The 12,673-nt window shown below is 36.6% G+C and overlaps 1 pseudogene; it reads right to left on the bottom strand.

Moving 5' to 3' along the window:
- Positions 1–2,167: 2,167 nt before the first annotated feature.
- Positions 2,168–5,806, bottom strand: LOC141361692 (uncharacterized; annotated as a pseudogene).
- Positions 5,807–12,673: the final 6,867 nt, after the last annotated feature.

Genomic DNA, 12,673 nt, shown 5'->3' on the forward strand with positions numbered 1-12,673 from the left:
GTATTCCAATGTTGTCCAATCAAGTTCGTGTGCGCGAGGGGATAATTATTAATCGTTTTCAATAATTCTTAACTTTAGTAATTTTTAAACTTTATAAGAAACAATATTATTGAAAAAAACATTGTTATTAATAAAAATATATACATTTTTAATATATTTATATTGTATTATTTTTTATGTTGTGTCCGTGTTCCCTCAGAAATTATTTGCGGTCTTTTATGAGTTTCTATTGATTGTTTGCATTTACTCATTCATTCATTCATACATCTATCCATTTATTCATTAATTTATTTGACCATGGGGAATGGACGGAGAATACAGGCTCTTGCTTTTGCTCTTCTTTACTTTTGCCCAAAAATTGCTACATTTCGGGAATCCATCAGCCCAGCCGAGCGCCTGGCAATTTGTTTCAGGTAAGTTACATATTTAACACACACACACACATATATAGATAGATAGATAGATAGATATATATAGAGATATAGATATATATAGAGATATATATACACATTACATTATAAGTATGAGTTAAAGGCTCATTTTTAAGTTTTTTTTAATAGTTTTTTGCTTATTTTTCAATGTAGTGGGTTGGGTTTAGGGTGTTTTTACTTTGTGAATTTATACTGTGACCTGGAAATGTAATTTTATAAACTTGTCTGTTTTCTTTTTTTTCAGATACCTAGCAACTGGAGACTCCTACCACTCACTCTCCTATCACTTCAGGGTGGGCTGGTCTACTGTGTCCAGCGTTGTCCCTGAGGTGGCAAAGGCAATCTGGGATGGTCTGGTCGATCAGTACATGCCAGTGCCACAAGAGGAAGACTGGAAGACGATGGCCCAGGACTTCAGTGTCCGCTGGAATTTTCCTAATTGTTTGGGGGCTATTGATGGAAAGCATGTCGTCATCCAAGCTCCACCAAACTCGGGCTCCCTTTTATACAATTACAAAGGGACCTACTCCATTGTATTACTTGCAGTAGTTGATGCCAACTACTGCTTTACAGTAATCAATGTTGGTGCTTATGGCCGAGGAAGTGATGGTGGTGCCCTAAGGGACTCTGCTTTCGGAAGGGCCCTTGAAGCTGGCACTCTTAACATTCCACCAGATGCATGTCTACCAGGAGCTGAACATCTAGGCCCACTACCTCATGCTTTTGTAGGGGATGAAGCCTTCCCACTCCGTCGCCATCTCCTGCGACCTTATCCAGGGAAGAACCTGCAAAGACGGCAACACATTTTTAATTACCGCCTGTCCCGGGCTAGGTTGGTTGTGGAAAATGCATTTGGCATCTTGTCGTCTAGGTTCCGAATGTACCACAGAGTAATGGGTCAGCACCCTCACAATGTTGAAATCTGTGTGAAAGCGACATGTGTCCTCCACAATCTCCTGCGGAGAAAGAAAACAACAGACCCTTCTGCACCAGTGATGGATGAACCAAACTGCAGCATGCAAGGCATCACCCATCAAGGCGCTAACAATTCCTCAAGAGAGGCTGTCCATGTGAGGGAAACCTACACATCATTCTTTTCCTCTGTACATGGTGAGGTTCCATGGCAGCATCTGGTGTAGTAGGCCACAGTTTCACAAAAGCCTTTTTCCAGTTCAGTGTGTGGGTGTCCCTTATTAATTGTGCATGCAAAATCTTACTTAAATGATATAAAATGATTAAACCTGCAGCTTTATATTATGATGATATTAATATTAATAGTTAAAAGGGTCTGTATTATTAGTATTATAAGTTTTTAGACACAGAGGATTCAATAATACTTTTTATATTATTATTATGACACATATTATTATTACTATTATTATTATCATATGGCATTACAATCAGATATATAGCAGATTTTCTTAGTACTGATTGCCTAAACAAAAATCAAAGTAGCATTACACAAGTAAATTCAAGTAAATTAGTAATCAAAGTAACTTTTATTAAAGAAATGTTGAATGTATGTCATGTATGTTTGTAATGTGTGGGTAGTGTGTGTCAGTGAACATGCCAGAACAAAACCATTAATAACACAACAGGACCTGAGTGAGAACTTACACTATGTAAACCATCAAAACCCATACTTGTGTGTATGTGATATGTGTTTAAGAAAATGAACATTGCATATCAGGGATGAGGTCCTGATGAAACTTTCTGCAAAAAAAGCACAGTTATATTTTTAGATTCAATGTCACCACCATTCACAATTTATAAAAGAATATCAACAAGAGATATCAAAAACTCACAGTTAAACTCGGCTTCAAAAATTAGCTGGTGGATTTTCAGCTTGGCGAGTTCCCTGGATTTGGTATCAAGTCTCTTCATGGATGGCAGCAAACTTTGCAGAAACTGCATGTCAGGATCATCTGATACAGCAGGAGTGGGAGAGCTGGAGTTTTCTATAGCTTCAACAATTTTCTTTTCAAAACAGGAAATTGATGAGGCCTCCACTCTTCTGCGGCATTGTCGTGGCTGGGTAAAGTCTTTGCTCTGCCTCTTTCTGCTCTCCTCATCTCCAGTAAAGTCCTCTACCAGACTATCCATCCTACTCTCTTCTGCACTTATTTCTACCCTGTGCCTTTCTGCCATGTAATTTCCTCCCTGTATTTCTTGACCATGTCTTTCCTCAGTGTTTGCCTCTGCTCTTTCTTCCTCATCTCTTCTCCCTTCTCCCCTTTCCTCCTCCATGTTCCCAGACGTAGGCCGAGAAGATATGAATGGAAGGAGGAAAGACATAATGTGGTAGTACTGCCAAGGGCGTTTCTGGGTGGCAGCTGCTCCACTTTTTTTCTTCTTCTCTCTCCTTTCCCTGACATAAACATCACGGAGATCCCTCCATTTTTTCCTGCACTCATCCACTGTTAAGTTTAAAAAGAATTACATGTAAATCATGTGCTAGTGCACAAATTACATTTGATCATCAACTTCTAAATTAATGTAAACGAACATTTTTAAAACTGCATTGTTATTATATTTAAATCTCTTAATACTTTAATTCATACGAAAATTAACCATGGTTTTATTGTGGTAAAAGTGTAGGAACCATGGTTTTTTGGTGTATTGATTACTATGAGCAAAACCATGGTTTTACTACACTAACCATGGTTTAACTATGGTTTTTAAAAACCATGGTTGTCAAAACCATGGTTATTTTGTGGTTACTATGGTTTTACTACAGTAACCATGGTTTTTTGGTTTTAACTGTAGTAAAACCATGGTTAATTTTCGTAAGGGATAGCCTACTGTAAAATGCGGGAATAATGCGCCACGCTCCTCAACAAAAAGTCAAGATCTTCGCAATTTACCACCAAAGATAATGATGATCTGATTAAATCTCTATCAGCAGTAAATTATTTTAAAACTGTGCATTGTTATTTTACTTAGACCTCTTAATAATGTAATTTATACAACAGTTCTTTCTGGTTCTCGAATCTGATTGGCTAAGAGCTATGCGATATTGTGCTGATAACGGCACTGTAACCGCTTCACCTTTCGTATCATTCCGCCATTCCGTGAATGGAGGTCTTAAGCACGCTCATCTCTGAATGGAAAAACACAGACGCGCTGTTTTGAATCACTCTCCGTTTGTCTCATTAGTTTACTAAATCAGTCTGTGAATCCCCAATCGGAAGTTATTATTCCGTCAAAGATCAGCGCTCTTGGATGTTACGTTAAAGTTAATGGGAGAAATGTCTTGTCACATCGTGTGGACGATTAACACTTGGAAAGAGGAATATAAACACTCGTTTTTTTCTGAAGCTATATTTCTTATCAGAACGCGAAAACACTGTGGAACTGCAAGTAAGCACCGCAGCTTTTAAAGGGGGGGTTTAATGGTATTTCAAGCATTCTGACTTATTAACACAGTTATAGAGTTGTTTCCTCATGCTAAACGTAGGCAAAGTGTCAAAAATGCAGTTGGGCGTGTTTCAGAGTATTTCTGTGCCGAATGCACTTCGCCAGGGTTCGTACAAGTTTCGGCTAATTTTTTTCTATTACGGTTCTCACTGACGTTTCAGGGGTTTTCGATACGTATCACTTCTTTATATGGGCTTCCGCCGGAAAACTTCCCCCGGAAAACCCCGCCCAGCCGCCAGTCAGCGGGAGACGCTAGAGATTGCTAACAGCTTATCACGCCACTCAGCCTTGTTTAATTTCAAAAGTCAACAATGGCACAAGAAGAAGTGTGTTTTTGGATGTAAGGAGAAGACATCCAGCCTTATGGAAACAATGGATATAGTTTATTATCCGGATTAGCAGCGGAGTTTTGCGTGTGTGTTTGATGCGGTGGATTTTCAGAACCGGGTCATGACGAGTTACACGTGGTAAGTAAGACTTCTGTCTTATGTTGGAAATAGGCACGTGTATATTATATAAATGACACGAACATGTAGTGAATCATAAGTTAAAACAGTGTTGTATAGTGTTGTATGACTCGTACTCGCTCCTCCCGTGTTATAACTCCTCCTTCTTCATTTTTGCGTACGTTATCGGAAAGATTCGGTAAAGCTAATCTTTCTTTTATAAATCTGATTAAACTAAAGACTCTTCAGAGATATAAAGGATGTCATACTACTCAATAGGTACTCCAGATTAATATCAGAAATGCAGAAACAGCGTGTGTTACGTGAGCTTTAAATGTGGACATTGATCATTTACTTTATCGTGATGTGACTATTAAAACATGTTATGAGATATCGCCACTGGTATATTTATAAGCAGCATGCAAAAACATCTCTCTGACACTTATAAAAAACCGTTTTATATAGTACTGACAATAACAAAGTTTAATAATAATAATCGAGTGCTCGTATCGCGTTAAGAATAAATGAGAAAGCAATAGTAACGTTATACAAGTAGTTTTATTAACTTTTACCTCGCGCCAAAACAACAACAACACAAAAGACACCAAATACGAACAAAAAAACAAGTAATGGTTTGATCATGACACCAAATACTGCTGATTTGATCTCATTTTGACTATCAAAAACAAACAAGGCCAACATGAGAGCCAGGGAATCCCTGTCAGAGATGTAGCCCAGAGAGGGCGGTGGTCAGCGGGGCGAGTGAACACTGACGTCCGCTCATGCTTTGGTTCTCATTCGTACCGAATCTCACTAAGCAAACGTTCAAACAGGCGCTATCTTTACTAATCGACTGCAGATTTAAATATAATACATATACATTCTCGACTGAACTAATCTTAAAACTACACTTTGTGACCAAGAAACGGTAATATAAAGTAACGGCTTTTCCGTCCATTGAGTTGTTATGAGCTTCAAAGCAGCCGAAAGTTTTACCTGTCATTCTGGCCGCCCTCAAATCCGTGGCGGAAGAAGTAGTTCTCAAACAAAGAGGCTTTTAAAATTACTCCGTTGTTGTTTTCTAGTTTTCGTTTTTCAAACGTGTGCCATCGAACTGTTGTATAAAAGCAATATCGCTCTCGGAGTCGTGTGATATAGCTCTATATCATCACGGCTGTGATTGCCTACGGCCTCGTGCCTCTGGCCTAATCACAGCCGTGATGATATAGAGCTATATCACACTCCTACTCGAGCGATATTGCTTAATTATACTGTAAAATGCAGGAATAATGCAACTGCATTGAAATAACGTTACTAGGCTAGATGCTAATTAAATCCCATATACGTTTGCAAACATTTAGTACATTTCGCAAATACAACAAACCTGACAGACCGACAGTGTCGGCAATTCGCTTCCATGCTTCATTTTTTTTGCTTGTATCTCTGTATGATTCCAAAAATGTGTCAAATTATAGGGTATTCCGAGACCGCGAGAATTAGCTTTTCTCCCATGTTGACGTCTACACGACCAGAATGCAAATTCCGTGCGACTGCCCGTTTCCGTAAGTCGTGTGCAGTGTAAAGGCGGCTTTATAACGACAAGAAACTGGACATTTTAACGTTTTAAGAACGTTAATAATAAATTTTCTAAGAACATAGTATGAGTAAAAACAAAGTTAGGAAAAGTTATATGGAACATTTTTAGAACCTTCAGGGCTCCAGACTAACATTTAAGATGGGTGGCACAGCTGGTGGCGTTGGGCCTCAATCTTATGTCACCAGTCACTACTGGGTGGTGTAAAAACAAAAAAGAAACACTAAACTAAGTTCAAACATGCTAAATGCATTAATAAATTCATTACAAATACAGATAATTTACTTTTCCTTAGAAAATATATTCCTAAATATTTTTTTAGTTTACCATACTCTTATATATTTTCCTTACTGTGTTAACTATAAGACTTACATCCAGCTTTTTCTTACTTTGTTGTAAAAGCTTTAGGCTACTTTAAGACATACTTGAGTAAAGAAATCACATTCTTGTGCTGTAATCACTACAAAATGTCTCAATGCACTCTCAACACCTGTAATCAGGGGCTGTTTACACTTGGTATTATGATGTGTTTTCGTCGATCGGATCACAAGTGGACGATGCTAAAGACAGGTGTAAACGATGTTCAAAATGTTTTGAGCTCATCCAGTTTCGACCACATTCAGAGGTAGTTGAAAACACATAAGACCGGACTGTTTTTGTAGTGTAAACGTGCATGTGGTTGAATGTGTTCAAACAGCCACACGAGACCTTCTTTCCATCTATTTTTCTAATCTGATGTTTTGAGCACAATGTTTTACATCTTTTCTGACACAGTGTACAGCGCTATCTTTAGGCTTTCATTGATAAAAACTAAAGCGGCTGATCTCTGCGTCTTTCATTAGTTTCATTTTGTGAGAATGTGAAAGTTGTGCGAGCTTTTTTTCCTCAATTGCACTGAAACATTAGAGAAAGGTCTTGTCGTTTGTGGGGCTGGGGCTTTGAAGAGACACACGCTGCAATCAAGTGTTTTAAAGAGAGGTGTTGCAAATATCTACATTATGAGAAAAGTAATGCGTTTTTTAACTTTAATTCAAACAACAGTATTGCGGCAGACCCCAACAATAAATATATAAAGTTTTTTCTGCTCAAATTAGTGGCTCTTTAAGTTTGTTTGCCCCCCAAAAAAAATGTTTGTAGCATCACCCGCCTTATTACCCATTATTACCTTTGTGGACTACAAATGCAAGTTGATGTCATACTGAGATTGCTTGGTGAAGATAATTTACAAACATGAGACCGGATGGATTATGACTTGCGCACAATTTTTAAACAAAGGTATGTTGTCCCGTTTAGATTTTTCATGTTCATTCTATATGCACTGTCAGCTATGATGAAGTGTAATGAATCATTGCGCCGCCAACTATGGTCCTGCGACGTCAGATATGTCTTGTCTATTTTTTACAAAATAGAGTAACGCGAGTAACGAACTCATTAAAATTTCAGTAATTGTAATTGCGTTACTTGATTTAAAAAAATACTTCGTTACATGCTCGTTACTGCTAAAAGTAGTGGAATTACTCCCATCACTGGCTACAACATGCATACGTATTGAACATACCTTACTTGTGTTTTCTCCTGCATCAACACTGGTTGTTTTCATGTGTAGCTGCTCACCATAAACAGATTCAATACATTTGAAGTAATGTGTTAACACAAATGAAGCCCTATAATATTGTTTATGTTTACAATAAATTGTAAGTTTGACCAATATAATGGTTCTTACCATAAACCCTCTGCCTGTTAACTTCAGTTCCAGTCTGTCTTGATCTTTAATAGATGTTGGAGAAAAGACACCATCCTTTTCTACTCTCCATCTGCATTTGGGGTAACAAGAGACAGGACCAGTGACGTCAGGTGACTCCAAGGTTGGGGTCTATCACTGCAAAATCAAAGATAATTAAACTAATAGTGAGCTTTTACATACTATTAAGTGATTATTTTTTCATTTATTCATTGCTAATAAACATGTGTACATTGATTTGTTCAACTCATTCTCATTAGGTGTTGAATGTTGGATGGACCATCAGACCTGCATCCACCTTGGGAATGTTAAAATTTTGCTTTTGCATTTTTGCATTTACATGTTGATATTCTGCATGTGTCCTTGCTAGTCACCCCATTATTAAATGTCATGAATAATGTGTTTCTGTTTTCTTTCTAATTATGTTAACACATGCTCTTTCACCATGCTTTGTAGGTGGATCAACACTCCAACCGTCTACATGAGGATGGTGATGGTTGATGATGCATGGTCTCGATGATGGGTGCCAACTAGAGATGGGAATGGTGGAGTTATGTATATTAAAGCTTCTCACCTTGCAACAGGTTTAAGAAATCAATGGAAATCTGTCGTAATCTGCTATAGTTGTCCTTCATTTCATTTTAGAGCCCCGTTGATTAAAAAACAGTCTGAAGAATCATTTAATAACAGTATAGCTGTTTTCTTAAGTTCACAAGTTAAGAAACTTGTTCTTTACCTTATAAATATTGTAATAATTATAATACAAGCTTTGGTCAAGCATTGTTGACCCAGTCTTATTTGAGGCATAAGGTAACTGTATAGAACAGATGCATTGTTGTTATTCGCTATTTTTAAATGTTATAATGTTATTGATGTGTGTAACCGCTGAAGTATACAGTATGTCACTGAGACTGCCTGTGAAAATCAGACTAAAGTCTCAAATCTTATTGTGAGATAAAAAGCATCACAGTTTAATTTCAAGCATTAATTTCACTATGATTTCAATCGCTGACATGACATTACTCAGTCAATATTAAAGATATCAAGTTTATATTTTCACAAAATGTTCTTTACACTATATATAGGATGAATTTATGTGGAAAACAGTAAATCACAAAAGAAATACTTCAGCTGGGTTTTCACAGGCATGGTCACATTTATCTTTAATCTTTAAGAATGTTGCATTTTCTCTGAATATTTAATTAATGTACTGTATTTTTCAATTAAATTTACATTGACAAATAAATTATCTTAGCTGCAGACATTGTAAGTCTCCATAAATACTGATAATTGTGGTCAAAACAATAGCAAAATAAAAAAATAAAATAAATAGCTACAGTAGGTTGGATTGTATGTTTGATGCGAAATGGGTATGGTGGGGGCCCGACCCCCTATTCTTTCATAGGGCCCAAAATTGCTAGCGGCGCCCCTGCTTATCGATCTGAAATCACTGTTAGTTTCACTCGTTTATAACATGCATTTGAAAAACTATGTATTTTTAGTCTATATCAGTATTTATCAGTGCACCCCTAAATAAAATTAATTGAATATATTGGCCTAACTTGTTTATTTCATAAGAGTAATACATAAACATACTGTCCAGTCAAACAAAGTGAGCTTTTTTTAGAAAACCTGGATGGTTGATGTTTCATTAAACGTTCTGCATGCTAGTGACAGAGTGTGAAAGGCTTTGTCTCCTCCGTCATAAACAACATCTAGAAGAACCTCTGGTGGTAGCTGGAAAAAGATATGAAAAAAATAAGATAATTAATTATATTTATTTTATAATATGTATAAAACAAAAATAGTTTAAAGTGTATGTTGCAGGTTAACCACCACTGTCGATTAATGGGTACATAAATCACTGAAGATATGTGTATAACTTTTAAAATGTCTCAAAAATGGTCTTAAAGACCACTTTTTTTACGTTTTTGGTATTAACGGTTTTTTAACGCAATTCTGCGATGACGTCACGTTGGGGAGAAGTGGAGACAGACTCAGCTAGAGCCATAGAGATAGATGAGACATTTATTGCTGTTTAATACTTACGTATATAATTTGGAAATCATATATACATCGTAGGAAATATATAATGTGTTATACTGCAAAGTTACCTTGCTAATTATTATTTATGATATATGTGGAGATAAATAAAACTTCGCAAATCTGCTGATTTGATCCATTCATGTCCTGACCACCAGGCTAGAGATTTTTAAACATCCTTAATCCACACTTACTAGTCTATCAAATAATATCTCAAAATATATTGTTTTGTGAAATAAAAGGATGCTTTGTTATATTGTTTATGCGATTATAACGAATCACACGATCATTTTATACGCAGCAGCTGCAGCATACTCGGATCCGACCGCATACATACTGTAATAAACAGGCGTTCGGCGGCTTTTTACATCACGACAGGCTAAGCCATTTGAGGAGGAACCGCTCATTGATCACCGTATTTTTATAAATCCTGTACATGTTTGGACCTGCCGAACAGGTTGAGCACTTTTATATACTTTATTGAGCAGAGAGGCTGCCTGCACAGTTTGACCAGCGGGCTGCGGGAACCGGCGCACATCACGCCGCCAGACGGTGTTGCTAATATAACCCGAAATGTATAACTATTATCAGATCGGCCCGGGAAAGTCCCGACTCTCTCGATTGCCATTCCGCTACTGGCTGTAAGAAAGTGAGTGCGTTTGGGTCGCTGGTTCCCGCGAACAGACGTGACGTGCTTCACTCACCTTCCAGGATTAGAGACATGCTGCCAAAACCGTTTGTGCTGAAGATCGCATAAAGTTACACCCATTTCAGGCAGGATCATGGACCCCCTCAAGCCAGCATGCACGAGTATGTTAATTGTTTGTTTATGTTGTATATGTTAACCTTATGCTATCTGGCTGTCTGCCTATCTCTCTATACTAGCCTATCCATCCGTCTGTCTGTCTATCTATCTGTCTATCTATCTATCTATCTATCTATCTATCTATGTATGTATCTATCTATCTATCTATCTATGTATGTATGTATGTATGTATGTATTTATCTATAATCTGCGCTATCAGAACTGTACTTTACTCGTCTTTCTATAGTCATTCTCAATGCTCTCAAGGCGGCTTTGGTAAATTCTCTCCCCAGCGTGACGTCATACAGTGCGTTGTGGGGGAAAGGAGAATCATTGCAAACCGCTGTACTTTTTCATACTTTTCGGGTCACTGATTCCTCTCTCATTATTCTGATACCCAACAACATAAAATACAATGGATAACAGTTTAAATGTTTATTATCAACAAGCAAATTGCACAAATTCGTTGAAAAATTTTACCTGCAAAACGCCCTTTAATGAAAAACTTAAAGGTGCTCTAAGCGAATTCACGCGTTTTAGACCATAAAACCGTACTGATGACAATTTGTGTGCTCGACTTTATGGTGAGCATACTGTATGATATTAAAGTAACATGACAGGGATTCTCGGTGCTTTGGCAGTACTGCGATGTCATACAAATGCACGCTTTTTGGCAAACATTTGGTTGGTGAAGTTTTCTTTTGCCAGTTACATAAAGTCACATATTCTTCATAAAAATCCGACTCAAACGCGCATCATTTGTCTTATTTTTTTCCGTGTACTTATAGTAGAAGAGACGTGATGTATAATAACTGAGTCTTATAACAAAATAATTTGCAGAGACCTAAAGCATTTGTGCAATATCATGAACGAGTTAATCTAATTTTACATTTAGCATTTAGCATCTGACCTTTTTAATAGGTTAAACATGGTTGGGATGCGCTTTTCTGCATTACTGTACAGTACTTTTTATATTATCATGATTTCCTTTACATGATATGAAACATGATATAAAGTGTGAAATGGTGTTGAACAAATTTCAATGATAATTTATAATGTTATACTTTTGTAGTAAGGAAATAAAATCATATTGTGAGTGTAAATATTCATAAATTCTGAGGTGTTTGTCATCGGCGAAAGGCGCAGTTCTCTGTTGCTAATTAAAAACCCTGTTGACTATGGGATTTTTTTTAACATTTGTTCTACTTATTATTATTTTATTTTTTCCCTACATTTACTCAGATAATATCAATGTAAAAATATTAAGTAAATAATAGTTCAAGTTAGGCGTAAAACTTCCTCAATTTTTAAGTTGATGTTAAATACAAATAATATTAAGATCTCAAGATGTCAGTGGGGGCGTGTAATGTAAGTGAGAATGTAATGTGAATAATCTAGATTCATGTGATGGTCCATTACCAACTCACCAACCTTAATGGGTATAATGTCCTATAGTAGTGGTCACTAAAGAAGGCTTAAGTACTATACACCAGTGGTTCTCAAACTTTTTCCGTGTACGGTGCATTCCTTCGCGGCCCCCCAAAAGAAAATTTGTGACAAAAACTCTTAAAAAATTTATTTTTTAATTAAACAAAACATATTAAGTTATACAAAGTAGTGCTGTTGGTTAGTAGCCTTATTTTTATTAGGTTTAATTACACAGAATTCTTGATAAATGAATGTATTTTATAAAATGTCATAAAACTGAGGACCCCCTAGCACCATCTCGCAGCCCCCCTGGGGGCCCCGGACCCCAGTTTGAGAACCACTGCTATACACAGTCATAAACACATGAGACATGACCAGTCACGCACAGTAAGCATGCACCTACACTGTAAAAAATGATTATGTGCCTTAGTAAATTTAACTAAATAAAATGAGTAAAAAAAATAATTCTTGTTTATTAACAAAAATGTGAGTAAAAATAACACAAAAAACATGTGTAAAGTAAATTAAGTAATTCTAAATTAACACATTGAGTAAATTTAACTTAATGTTATCAGGTAAAATCCACTTAAATTTGAAAAAAGGAAATTAACTTAATCATTTTGTGTTAAAACCACTTGAATGATTTTAGTAGTTATAACTAACTAGGAAGTTGACTTGTAGTTCCCAGCATGCTTTGGATGGGACTGCATTTGCAATTAAAGTAAAGCAAGTAAAATTTGAAATTAAATGCTATTTTACATTTTTAAA

This window comes from Misgurnus anguillicaudatus, chromosome 24, assembly GCF_027580225.2.
Source record: "Misgurnus anguillicaudatus chromosome 24, ASM2758022v2, whole genome shotgun sequence".
In the NCBI taxonomy this organism is placed as follows: Eukaryota; Metazoa; Chordata; class Actinopteri; order Cypriniformes; family Cobitidae; genus Misgurnus; species Misgurnus anguillicaudatus.